Raw genomic sequence first — 13,311 nt, 5'->3', positions numbered from 1 at the left:
CGGCCCATCGCCAGCCACTTCATAAACCTTGGGCAGCCGGGTGATGTTCTAAGTGAGGTCACCCTTAGACGAATCCTGAGTGGGGGAAGGAAAGCCAAGGAGACACCCCCCTGCCCCACCTGCCTGCTCCTCAGAAGGGCTTGTCTGCAAGAACAGCCCTGTCCCGGGGCAGGTTTGGGGTCCTGAGGCCTCCAGGGACACGGTGAGGCTGGCCAGTCCAGAAGAAACAGGAGCTGACAGGGACTACGGGCCTACTGCACCCAGGGCACAGCCTCAGGCACTGAACTACAGCAGGAAACAAGGTAACAGGCCTGTGCTCCTGGAGTGCACACCTGGGGAGTGGGGGGAGGGGTGGGGGGAGACACCTGACAACCACATAGATAAATAAGAAAAGGCGCCATGAAACACACGGTGAGGGCTTCCCTGGTGGCACAGTGGTTAAGAATCCACCTGCCAATGCAGGAGACACGGGTTCGAGCCCTGGTCCGGGAAGATCCCACACGCCACGGAGCAACTAAAGCCCGTGCACCACAACTACTGAGCCTGTGCTCTAGAGCCCACGAGCCACAATTACTGAGCCCACGTGCCACAGCTACTGAAGCCTGCACGCCTAGAGTCCGTGCTCCGCAACAAGAGAAGCCACCGCAGTAAGTCTGTGCACCGCAACGAAGAGTAGACCCTGCTCGCCGCAACTAGAGAAAGACCGCGCGCAGCAATGAAGACCCAACGCAACCAAAAATAAATAAAATAAGTAAATTTATTTTAAAAAAAGAAGAAGAAGGAACACACGGTGAGGCCATCAGAACAGGGCAGTGGAGCAGAGGGATACGGGGCAGCACCTTGGGATGGAACGTTGGCAGGTCCCTGAGGGGCTGGCTCTCGACCTCAGACCTAAGCGAGAGGCGGTCATGGAAAGGGGGGTGGGGGAGTGGGAGCAGAGGTTCCAGCCTGAGAGAAGAGCAAAGACCCTCGGGCCTGTGGGGTGTAAGTAACAGAAACAAGTCCAAAGTAACCGGAGACAGTGAGGAAGGGCCAGTGGCGGTGCCAGGGAGACCCGCTGGCCGGGTGGTACAGGACGTCACAGGCCACCCTGGAGCCTGGACGTTACTCAGGGTTCCATGAGAAGTCACTGGAGGGTATGAACAGAGGAGTGACACTCTGGATTCATTTTTTAAAGATCCCTGGGGCTGTTCGGCAGCTCTTGTGCAAAACCTCATTTAATTTTTAAAACACTCTGTGTGGTAGTCCTCTTTCATTCTCATTTACAGATGAGCAAACAGGCACGCAGAGGTACATTAAGGGTCCCGGGGTCTCCAGAAATAAAGAATTCAAGCAGTCTGAACTGCTCAGAAGCCCTACACTCTCTGGCACCCATGAATTGGGGGGAGCTGTCTGGGGTGGCTCTAGAGAAGCTCCTACATCTCTTGGGCCTCAGACTTCCCATCTGTGAAATGGGAGTAGCAAGAACAAGTTCTGGGAGGTGTGGGAGCCTCAAAACACATGCCAGGATTGAAAGCCCGCAGCCTTAGCACCGGCTGAGCCCGGAGCAAGCACTGGGCCCCTGGAAGCTGAAGGTGACTCCTGGTCTGGGCCTCCCCCCAGTGCGTGGCAGCCCCTCTCCACTCCAGGTCCGCCCCAGCCCAGCACGGGGAGCAGTCCAGAGCTCCCACCTGACACCACAACCACGACTGCACTCACCTCTCCTCCCAGCCGCTGGGTCCACTGCACTCATGGCACACACGCAGCTGCCCGGGGACCGGGGGACTGCCACCCAGACTCTGCCTGCACTGAACATGGATCCCACGTACAGGCCAGGCTCAGGGGGCGTGGGAGTCCTCAGTGGCCAAGCCGCTCTCCCTTTCTGGGTACAGCCCCTCCTAGAGAAAGTGCCCAGTCCCACGGGCCGCGGGCACAGACCTCCAGCCAGCGCCAAGCTGTCCCCCTCCCCCGGCAGCTCCAGGGGCAGCACCCGCTCCACTCGAGCAGTGCCTCATTTGCAGAGTGGTGTCCCCTCTCCAGAGCTGGTACTCCCAAAGTCCCCCAGCAGGGACGGTACAGGGCCAAGTTCAGTGCACGCCTGAATTTCTATCAGGAGCCCACCAGGGTCAGAGTTGCTGAGGGTGGGATTAGGGCAAAAGGGGAGGACTGTGCATGGTGGTGTGCGGCGGGGCAGGACGGCCTCTGAGGTGGGGTTTCTGGAGGAGAAATGAAACTGCGGAGAATGAAAACAAGACCTCCGTTTCCTGCATCAGCCTGTCCCCTGGGAACAGCGAAGCCGATAAGAGAGACCCTTTTGAGTTCGTTTCACATCAGTAAGATGTTTCCACAAATCAGCTGTTTTATACAACTCTCCTGGAGGTAAAGGTTACCGATGAGGGAAGGGGAGGGGCGGCTAGCATTCTAGGTGTTGCTGGGGAAGGTGCAGACCTTCCAGTCTGACCAGTGGTCCCTCTGGGGCAGGGCCAGGGCAGAGCAGGTGGGACTGCTGGCAGGAGGGCTGCCAGGTCATCAGGGATGACCCAGAGCCTCCCCTGCCAGGGGCTCATGCAGCCCCTGTGGGGAAACAGGGAGGTAGATCTGAGCACGCACAGAGCCAGGAGGCACCCAGAGGACCCTCTGAGCCCCTTCCCAGGCCAACTCCGCTCTGGTCCACTGAGACCCTCCGTGTTGAAAACCTACAAACACACCTCTGAGCACAAACACATGAATCCCTGTTCAAGCACAGGAGCACACCCCAGAATAAACATGACCCCTACACACTCACACACACACACACACACACACACACACACACACACACACACACACCTCCCCCTCTCCGTGAGCCCCCCCTTCTCCCTCCTCCCTGCTGGCCCCACTTCCCGCCACAACGTACAGCGTCTGGGGCCTGCTGGGCCTCCTCTGCCAGGGCGCTGTCTTCCCCCATCTTTCGAGAAGGGCACTGCCCACCGGCTTCCTTCAACTTCAGCTCCGGCTCCAGCGGAGTTTGTCAGGTTGCAGGTCCCTTGGGCTGTCAGCCAGGGACCTTGAGATTTGGGAGGGGCCAGGAGTGGCTGAGCCAGTCCTCCGGCGATCTTGTCATCTCCAAACGTTGAGTAAAGGGGAGCCCTGGGCTCCTGGCTTGGGGCGGCCAAGCCCAGCTCCCGGGAAGGGAGCCCCACCCCAGCTGTGCTCAGAGGTACCCGGGAAGGTGGGTTGTCGAGCAGGGGGCTGCAGGAAAGCAAATGGGGGGGACACTCGGCCTTGTAAGCATGTTCCCGGGGCCAGGGGAGGCAATGTCAGGCACGGGGCAGAGGCCGCTGCCCCGGGGCAGCGCACCCCCGCAGCAGCAGCGTTCACTCACCATCCTCCTGGCCTGTCCCAGCCTCTCTGCACCTGCACCTGATCTTCATCTTCCCGCTAACAAGTCCAGGAAACCCATAGGCCTTCCCCTGCCCACCTCCCACCCCATTCAAGCCCTTTTGGGCTCAAGCCCCGAGGCATTAGCAATTCCAGACTCATCCTGGCTCCCAGTCCTGGGGGAGGCGGAGGAGGGCAGGACTGGGGCAGTCAGGGCTGGGGACTGAGGATTCCAGTCTCGGGCTTGCTTGGCAGGTTTGGGCCATGCCCACGCCACCTCTCCCCAGAGCTGCTGGCCCAGGGTCCTAGAGGGTGCCCCTGGGCGGGCACCCTAAATCTCACGGAGGGCGGTGCCGGGGGTCAAGCCATGAGCCAGAACCCTGGGCTCTCTGCCACTCACGCCCAGGAAAGCCCCGGGCTTTGCCAGCAGCTCCTCCCCTCTGCCCTTCTGGGAGCCGTCGTGGTTCTCAGGCTGGAAGGGCAGGAGCTGTCAGTCCCCTGCGGCCTGCGCATGAGCACCACCCTCAGGGCCAGACCACATCCGGGGCTCTTTCTGAGGAAGTCTGGGGCCAGAAGCAGACTCGGAAAAACTGAGGCACAGAGGAGACCCCGAGAAGGCCTAGGAGACTGAGACACCGCAGGGCCCTGGCCCCGTCTGAAGGTGGGAGGCCCGACAGGCGCCCCCACCCATCCTCTTGGCCTCTTCCGCGAGCCCTTCCTCCTGCCTAGAAGCTGTCAGGATCAGGGTCCTGGGACAGGGCCCCTCCCACCCCCAGGAACACACCCAAGCCTGGCCAGCTCACCTGGCCTTCCCGGCCTGTCGGTCCAGCTGTTCTGGAAAGAGAACATTTTCTTCTCACTGTATTTGGACAGCTGCGGGGACAGTGACAGTGAGAAGAGTGTCTGATTATTGAGGGGGGTGGTGTGCAGGGGACAGGGTCACAAGGCCTCTGAAGTGGCCGAGGGTCTGGAGCTGGGGAGGCCCCAGATGGGGGGCTGTGTGAGGAGCTGGGAGGCCTGGAGCCACCCGACAGGGTCAGCGTCCCTCAGCAGCACCATCAAGAGAGTAGCTGGGGGGCTTCTGGCCCAGGTCCGGGGCTATAGGAGGAGGGACGAGAAGCCCAAGGCACCAGGGAGACCGATTCCCGTCTTTAGGGAACGTGCTCGGTTACAGGGTGGGGTAAGGACACCTCTCAGGCCCAGCAGCCCCTCCTCTGCAGGTCCAGGGCTGACAGGCGGGGCTCCGGAAAGGAAGACAAGGCACCCACAGGACAAGGCCAGGGGACCTGGAAATGGAGCGTCCTCCGCCCTGGGAGGCGGGAAGTAGGACTGCGGGGTCAGGCCAAGGCTCTTCCTCCTGCCGCTGCCCACCCTCCCTCCTACTCAACGGTCATCTCTCTCTCCCTCCCCTCCCCGCCCCTCCCGGCCCCGGTCCCCTTTCCAGCTGCCCCATCCTGCTGTCACCTTGTCCCCATCTCCAACTCCTCCTGCCTGCCTCCCCCACCCCGGTTATGTAAGGGGCCTGAGAACACACAGAGGGAGCTTTGTTGTCAAACCAAATCCATACGGAGCCGGGATCAGCCAGCGCAGCTGTTCCCCATTCCCTCCGCCTTGGCAGGGGTGAGGCACCGGGCAGGAAGCCCCCCCACGCCTCCACTGGGGGAGGTGGGGGGCAAAACACGCTGGCCCCAGGGCCCCCAGGCAGCTGAGTGGGTGGCCCCGGATCAGCCACCACCACGTGGGACCACAACAGGGGAGCAGCTGGCCCCCAAGACAGAGGAAAGCCTCAGTGCAGAGCCAGGGCCCCAAAGCCCAGAGAGGAGAGCTCTGGGCTAGGAGCAAGGGCTGCACAGTGAAGGCCTGGAGGGGGGCCCAGACCCACACCAGTGGACCCCATTCTTGTCCACACGTGGATGCAGGCCCATGTTCTCTCTGCCACACAACCTGTGTACATACTCTCCCGCGCGCGCGCGCACACGCGCGCTGTGTGCTCACCTGGAGGCATCTGAGCAGAAATCTCCTTCCTGCTCTGATCAGCCTCCTCCATCCCAGCAGGTACCTCTGGAGAGAGGAGGGCAGAGGTCAGAGGCCAGAGAAGCTCCACCAGCCAGCTCTACTTTGGAGGCCCTCTGGCTCCGGGATGAGATCCTGCCTTCCCACCCAGAAAGCTGTCCAAGAAGGGAGGTGCGGGCCCAGGAAGCTGAGCTTAAGATCAGAGCATCCGCACCTGGGGCAGGCCCTGTCCCTTCACCCAACCCGACTGCTGCACGAGCGTCCCGCTCGAAGATGCTGGGGCCGCCAACAAGAGGAGGTGCTCCTGAACCTCCACGGCTGCAGGGCACCCACATCAGGCAGGACAGCGGGGATGCCAAGCCTGGGTGGGGCGGGGCGGGGGCAGAGGCGCGCGGGTGGGGGGGAAGAAGAGGAGGCAGACACAGAGGAAGAGGGGTGGCTGGGGGAGGAGCTGGGAGAGATCTGAAGGAGAAGGGAAGGAAGGCAGGAGGGTCGGGAAAAGAGGAGAAAGAGGAAAAGGACCAACGAGGGGACAAGAGGAGAAGGGGGCGGTGTGGAGAGAAGGGCCCACACCTCCTGCAAGGATGCTTGCACACCCTCTCAGCCGGACAGGCGGGTCCAGGAGACGCAGCACAGGGCGGGGGCGTTTCCAGAGCACTGGTCCCAGCCCACCCAGTCCCACCGCCAGCCACGCCCCAGGGGTTTCAGCCTCAACAATCCTGGATCATTGGAACCAGAGGGCAAACCAGGACCTTGGAGAAAGGAGAGACAGGGGTGGGATGGAGCACAGGAGAGGCAGCCCCTGTCTGGGGAAAAAGTCGCTCTGAGACCTTGAACAGTAAGTTACTTTTTTGAGTCTCAGCTCCCACCTTTGCAAAAAGAAAGAGTTACCGAGAGGCTACTACGTGCCAGTGCGGTGCTGGGTGCTGGGGACACGATGGGGAGTCAGACGGTCACGGATCCTACCCGACAGTCTAACATCAGCCGGGACCTCTGAGGCCTCCCGAGCTCACCAGTGTCTATCATCTGTGCTCCGAGATCCATCCCGTGAGCTGCGCTGCGGCAGACGCTATTAGCCCAGTTATTGGATGGGCTGATGGAGAGCCAAAGTCCCAGACCTGCCTGAGGTCACACAGCTGGGGGCGGACAGAGAAGACAAAGGCCACCTGCCTGGCTTCCTGGCCCCGAAGGAAGGCACTCTGCAGTCTCTGGGCCGAACCCTGAATCACAGAAAGCCCACCAGCCAGCACTTACAGAGGCAGGCCCCAGGTGCTGGGACATGATCTGAAACGCACTCTGGTTCAGAAGTGGAGAAACCGAGGCTCCGTGTCGGGCCCAAGGCTGTGCAGCCCTGCCCTCCCTGACCCGTCTGAGCTCACGGGTGGTAGCGTCCCTTGATGTCACAGGCTGGGACCTGTGGGGGGGGTGGGGTAAGTGACAAGCGTGCCCGGCCGTCAGGGGAGCCTCAGAACAGGCTTGAGTCGGATGCAGTCTAGGAAGGGGACTGCCAACGGCGCCCAAGCCACTGTCAGGGGACAGTGGGAGCAGAGGTGGGGAGCTGAGAACACGCGGCGGGGCAAGTAGGACAGTCCGACCGGCGCCCAACGGAGGTTTTCAAATAAAAAGGGTTTTAAGCCGAGACACCCTCTCTCCCACTTTCAAATGAGATTTTATGTGGAAACCCAATATGTAGAAGGAATAAGAGTGGAGTCGTTTGGGGTGAAGCAAGAATGGGGGCAAACCCGCCTCTTGAGCCCTAACTCCTGAGATGACACCCCAGAGGGTTCCACCCCTGGGGAGCTTTTCGTGGACCCGGATAAGGGGAGAACTGACGTTGGGCACGAGGGGAGGTTAGGACCAGTCTGTGCAAGGACCCAAAGGCAGGGCTGAGGAGGGGATGGGGGCAGGAATGTGACCAGCTGGCCCTGGCATGGGGGAGTGGCGGGATGCCCTCCCGGTGGGCAGACTCCTGCCCACCCCACCCCCAGGGCTCCTGCCTGCCTCTCCTGCGTCTGAAAAGGCTGCCAGGCCAGGCTCCAAACAGCTCAGCTGTCAAATGGGAAACCTCGCCCTTCGCCCCAAGGAAAGGGAGAAGCAAAGCAGGGACACAGTGAAGACAATGTGAGCACTTATTATTTGTTAGACATCATTCCAGGCATGAAGGACACGGCAATGAGATGACAGGCTCCTGAAGCTTACGTGAAAACCCTAAAAAGTCAGGGAGGAAAACGCCTTGAGAGTTTTCAAACCCATTTCACACCACAAACATGCCCCTCCAATGCCTGCATCTCCTCCGGACCGTCCCTGCCAAGGTCACGGGTCCAAGCTTGGACATCTTCAGCCGCAGGGCACTTGCCCCCTACACAGGCAGAGGCCTGCTCCTGAAAGCTCCAGATGGCCACACTGAAGACCCTGGGTCCCTCCCCGCCCAGCCTAGGCAAGGGAGTCCAGAGAGCACTGAACACACCATTAAACGTGCAAGTTTTACTTTTGATCACGACAAAATATGAAGCTTCATCTTGAGTTTTGCTGGTTCTGAGTCAATTGCTCGGAACCAAAGGAAATGAGCCATCTCCCTTCTCACCTGCCCAGAGTTCCCAGGTCCCTAGGTCTCTGCCTCCGCCCGTCCCCTGCTTTGCTCCCCTCCCGTGACCTTCAAGCAGTGGGTTGCCAGGGTGGGCCCCTGCTGGCCCCCACTTCTCTCCTGCCATCCCTTCCAACCTCCTCCTGACCTGAGTGACCTCTAAGGAGCAGAGGGGAAGCAGGTCTTTGAGGAGCCTCTCTGGCCTTGAGCCAGGCCAGGCCAGGGTCCAGGAGAGCCCCAGAGCAAAAGGTACTGTGGCCTGGCAGGAATCTGGGGATGCCAGATGCCAGGAGCAGCCACCTTGGCCGGGTCCCCGCGCTCAGACCCCCGGAGGACCCCGCCCCTTCCCCACGTGTCGCCGTGGTTGCCGGATGAGGCCTTGCCGCCTTGTGGGCGGCAGCGGGGGAGCCGCATTTCCAAGGAATAGGAGCCGATGGGCAGGCCAGATGGAAGCAATTACCGGAGGGAAAGTGGGAGAGGTGGGGGCCGGCAGGCGCTGGGAGGGGCCGCAGCGGGGAGGGAGGAAGGAGAGCCCAGCCCTGCCCAGCTGAGAGAGGCAGGGGATGGGGAGGCAGGACCGGCAGGGCCAGACGTGGGCTTCAGTGCCGCACAGAGCCCTGGGCTGCGGGGCTGCGAATCAGGAGGGCTGTGTTCTCCTTTGTCACCCACACCCGGTGGCCTTGAGCAAACCCTTTCACACCTCTGAGCCTCGCCCTCTTCATGGATCACAGGGCAGGGGAAGATAAGCTTGCAGAGCAGTGGCGAACTGGGCTGAAAAGCGCAGGTTTTGGAAACAGGCCTAGCTAGGAGTCCCAGCTCAGCTGCTTAGGAGTCGTGTGACCTTGGCCAAATGGTTTAATCTTCCAGAGCCTCCATGGCTTCATTTACAAATGGGCTTAATGAAAGGGTGGTGCTTACGTGAAGTGATGTAAATAAGTGGACAGCACTTTTTTTTTTTTTTAGGTTTATTGGGTCAGGCTTTTAATAAGTGCTCGATAGATAAATCATAACTAGTTTTGTTATTTACTAAGTCCCTTTTTACTATAAGGACAGGTATTTGCAGAGGCTGCACGGGCAGAGGACACAGGGCAGACCATGGACACAGGAGCATCACCACAGGCCCTGGAACGTGCACCCCGGAGGAGGGTTTGGACCCACGCAGAACAACGGTGCGCGAGCCGAGGGCTCTGCACATTGCTCTGTGCCCTCTTTCTAGCAACCATGGTCCCCACCCTGCCCAGGAAAGCAAGATCCTGGGGCCCCTGACACACTGGGGCTTTGAAGTGAAGCTGCAGACAGGAAGAAGGGGCCATCCTACAGCCAGGCCTTCCTCACCCTCGAGGCCCAGGTGGACACCCCCCCGGCCCCAGCAGCACCCTCCTCCCTGCTGGGCTCAGGGCAGAGGCCAGGGCTTCAGATTCTGGAGCATTCACATCATCTCTCTGCAGGATGGCTTTGCGGGGTGTGGGGTGGCAGAGATAAGGCAGTCATCCGGCTGGAAGTCTCCCGGTCCCAGGCAAGGGGCCAAGATTAAAGTAAAACCTGCAGCTTGGGGTGGCCTTCCTCACGCTGAAGAGCCATCAACCCAGCACACCCCCTGGCAGAGTTCACCCCGTGCCAGCCTCAGGGGCACCAGTCGGAGGCCCACGGCACCTGGCTGGGGCCCAGGCATCACATACAGCTGCTCCCACTTGTAGCTACATTTGACCACTTCCTCTATCCGTAGAATAAAGAGCATCACTCACCCTCACACACACACACACACACACACACACACACACACACACACACACACACACACACACACTAGGAATGTGATACAGGTCAGGAGTGAACGTGAGGCCAGGGGTGGCCAGCAGCCCCTCCAGGGGCGCTCAGAACACTCGTGTACAACTGCCGAGCACCTCTGGGAAGGGGTGACAAACGAGAAAGGCAGGCACCCAAACCTGCCTGCCCTAGTCACTTCCTCAAGGAAACCAAAGGTTTCAGGTCAAGGCCAAGAGTCGAGAAGGAAGGAGGAGCTGAGGTCGAGAGGCATATGGGAAGCCAGCTCGTTTCTGCAGGGAAGTGTGTAACCCCAGGGCAGCTGAGGAGTCAGGAGGCGGGGCAGGCCCTGCATGTTTTCTGGGTGTCCCCCCACCTGACTGCCCTGCTCCCTGACACCGAGGGTCCAAACCCCAGGGCCTGGGGACTCAGCTGGTTTGTGGTGGATGCCTTGGGCACAATCTGTAGGTCTGGCTCTCAGATTCTGGGACCCTCTGGGACGTTGATCTGAAGGGTCCCTTTCAGGAGGCCGGAGGTTCCCACCCCACCATGGTCTGGGACCCCTTTGTGTCATTCTGAGGTGGAGGGACCCCTTCCCCACGACGGAGAGGGCAAACCTTTGAGCTGCGCTGAGAGGAAGAATTCGCCCAGAGAACGTACCCAGGTAGGGTCTGGGCGGGCACCCAGTGCAGGGCAGATACCAGGCCAGTAGGGGTAAACCACAGATGGCCACAGGTTAAGCTGGGGCACAGGAAGGGGGGGTCTGGCCTCTCTGCTCCAGTTGGTGGAAGGGTAGGGGGGCCTCTTTCCAGGATTTGTTATATAATTCTGAAAGGAGCAGATTCTCGGTTCTCTCCAGAAAACTGGATCCCAGGGATCTAAGAGGGCTGGCAGGGTGGAGAGGCTGAGCAAGTCTGTTTCTGAGGAGTGGGGACTGAGTCACTGCTCTGGGTAGGGAAGGGGTGAGGGAGGGAAGGGAAGACGGCCCAGAAGACGCCGAGGGCTTCCTCGGCCTGGGCCTCCACTCACGGGCCAGGGGCCTGTGGCTCTGAGCACAGCCCACTCCCAAGCCACAGATGCCTCTCCACCCACAGTCCAAGCAAGAGGCTCCAGCACTACTTTCCTAACTCCACCTCCTGTCTACCCTCCCCTCCTAACCCCTGACCACCCGGACTCTGGGGGGGAAGCCCCCGACTCCTGGCTCTCCCTCAGCTGCTGGGAGGGAGACCCAGGGCTCAGGGGACAGACTAAGATCTCCCGCCCAGCACATGGATGCTGAGGGATGGAGGCACGAAGAGCACGTGCAGGGGAGACACAAGCAGAGCCAGGAACAGGCTAGAGGGACCTGGGCCACCTTGGCTCGGGCAGGGGTTATTCACAGATGAGCTCCCGGCAAAGAGAAAAAGCCCCAGAAGTTCATTTCTAGACCCCAAACAGCTGGCGCCTCCCAGGCACCCCCTCTACAATTATGGGGCAGCTTTGGTGAGTGTGGACAACTTTGGAGAGTGCGGGAGAACCGCTGCTAATAGCGAACACTCACATACCTCCGTCTCTGTGCAGGCACCTTCCACAGTACCCAACGCCTTTATGATCCCCCCTCCCTGCCCCCCGCGACACAGCAAAGCTCAGGAGAGCGCGGTATTGGTTTGTGCCTCTGGTGACACCCTAGCTGTACCAGGCCCGTTCCCAAGGTTCCGCAAAGAATAAGTCTGCCTGAACTTGGCTTCCACACTGTGCCTCCCCCCAGCGGTGGAAAGCACAGGCTTCTGTGAGAAGCGTATGGGGGTGCCAGCCTGTGGGTGGGCATGAGGTCACATGGGCACAGCTGAGCACCCGGACGGTGCCTGTAGCCCCAGTCCTCTGGCAGGAGCCCCCAACCCCAGCACTCGGGACCCAGTCTGCGGGACAGACGGAGGAAGTGGCAGCAGTAGGTCAGGCCTCCTATGCCCAGAAGGAGCCTCCCCCAGGACTGGGAATGGAGGGGGCAGTGCTGGCAGACATGTTGGCAGCTCTGGGCTGCCTGGGAGGTCCCAGCCAGCAGGGGCCCCAGGGGGGCACCCAGCACAGATGGCTGAGCCCAGCGATTCTGCCCCCAGCTGGACTCCACCTTCACCCCAACCCCATCCCATCCCACTGCCCACCAGCCAGGCAGCTCTGTGGCCCAGTGGCCTAGGCCCAAAGAGCCCCGCAACGTGGACTGGTGTCTTGGGCACAGCCAGCCTGCAGCTTAGCAGCCCCACCTTTGGGCTCTGCTTGGTGACCTTGGGTCTCCTGCACACAGCCGGACCCAGCAGAGCCTGCCACTTGCAGGCAAGCCAGCCCAGGATCTCCTGGGCTCGGTGGGGCAGTTGTGGCAAGAAGTCGGCTCAGAGGATGCGCAGGGGTGGGGGCTAGAAACTTTCCAGAGAAGAGGACCGTCCCGTTTGCTCACTCCCAAGGAGCAGAAAGAATCGGCTTCCCGCGAAAAACTGGTCCAGGGCAAGGGATCCCAGGGCTGTGGCCTCCCCACCCGGCCCCGGCCCCGCGCGGCGCCCATGTGCCCGGCCCGACCACCTCCCCGGCTGCGGCGCCGGGCGGGGAACCGGGCAACCGGGCAACCGGGAAGCCGGGACCCGGAGGCGCTCCCCACCCTCCCTCGCGGGCCCCACGGGGACCGGCCGCCGCGTACTCACCCTCGCGGGTGGCGCGGGGCGAGGCAGGACAGTTCCGCGCGCAGCTCCGATCCGCTAGGCGCACGGGCTGGAGGCGCGGCACTGGCGCGGCGGCTCCGCTCGGCCCGGTCCCTGTCCCGGGCGCGGCGCCGTCCTGCGAGCGGGTAAGTCCGCCTGCTGGGAGGCGGGGGCCCGGGCACAGGCGCGGGGCGGGGAAGGGGCCGGACACGCTTGCGCACACGGCCGGGGAGCCGACTGGGGAGCGGGCGGGCAGGAGGAGGAAGGGCGGGGTGGGGGAGGAGGAAGGACTCGACTCGGGAGATCCTGCTTGCGGGCGGGGCCGATGCCGGGGGCTCGCGACGGTCCGGGAGCCGCGGAGGCCGGCGGAGAGGGCAGGCGGCGGGGCCAGGAGCGAGGGGCGCGGAGGGGTCGGCCGACCGGGCAGGCGCGGAGGGGCGGGAGAGGAGGCTGGTGGGGTGAGGGTTGAGTTCTGGCGGGCGCAGCCTGTGAGTGGCACCAGGATGGATATGCCCAACGCAGCCTCTGCACACCCTCCTGGAAACAATGAGACCCAACAAAGGGTTCTCCGCTCTCCCACGCGATGAACCGTGTCCTTCCCTCGCTCGGGAAAGTGAGGCACAGAAGAGGGAGGGCCACCTGCCCTCCCCATGCACGGTGGCCAGGTGCCCTGGACGGAGACCTGGACCCTGCCTCTGCCCTAGTCTCGACCTGCCACCCCCAAACTGCTCCCTCTGCAGCCTCTTTGCACACCCTCTTCTTTGGCCCTGAGAAAGCTTCTCAGTTGCTGTTCCTTACTGAAGGCGCCAAGCATCCTGTCTCCAGGGGAAACCGCATCAGGCCCTTACCCTGGTTCCTGGGGCCACCCACCCCAATCAAACCTGGGAACTACTCAGGCCGAAGAATAGTCCAAAAGTCACCCGCAGGACAATCCCCATCCCC

At 61.7% G+C, this 13,311-nt stretch overlaps 1 protein-coding gene across 1 annotated transcript in view; it reads right to left on the bottom strand.

The window, feature by feature from the left end:
* Nucleotides 1-12,556, bottom strand: part of ST3GAL4 (ST3 beta-galactoside alpha-2,3-sialyltransferase 4) — a 34,540-nt gene extending 21,984 nt beyond the window's left edge. The window contains exon 1 of the mRNA XM_007463626.1: nt 12,373-12,556. The gene's annotated coding sequence lies outside the window, so the exon portion shown is untranslated. The remainder of the gene's footprint in view (nt 1-12,372) is intronic.
* Between the last annotated feature and the right edge of the window lie 755 nt (nt 12,557-13,311).

Source organism: Lipotes vexillifer, unplaced genomic scaffold (assembly GCF_000442215.2).
Source record: "Lipotes vexillifer unplaced genomic scaffold, Lipotes_vexillifer_v1.1 scaffold442, whole genome shotgun sequence".
Classification (NCBI taxonomy): domain Eukaryota; kingdom Metazoa; phylum Chordata; class Mammalia; order Artiodactyla; family Lipotidae; genus Lipotes; species Lipotes vexillifer.
The sequence above is the reverse complement of the archived record's forward strand: the minus strand, read 5'-3'. Positions and strand labels throughout refer to the sequence as shown.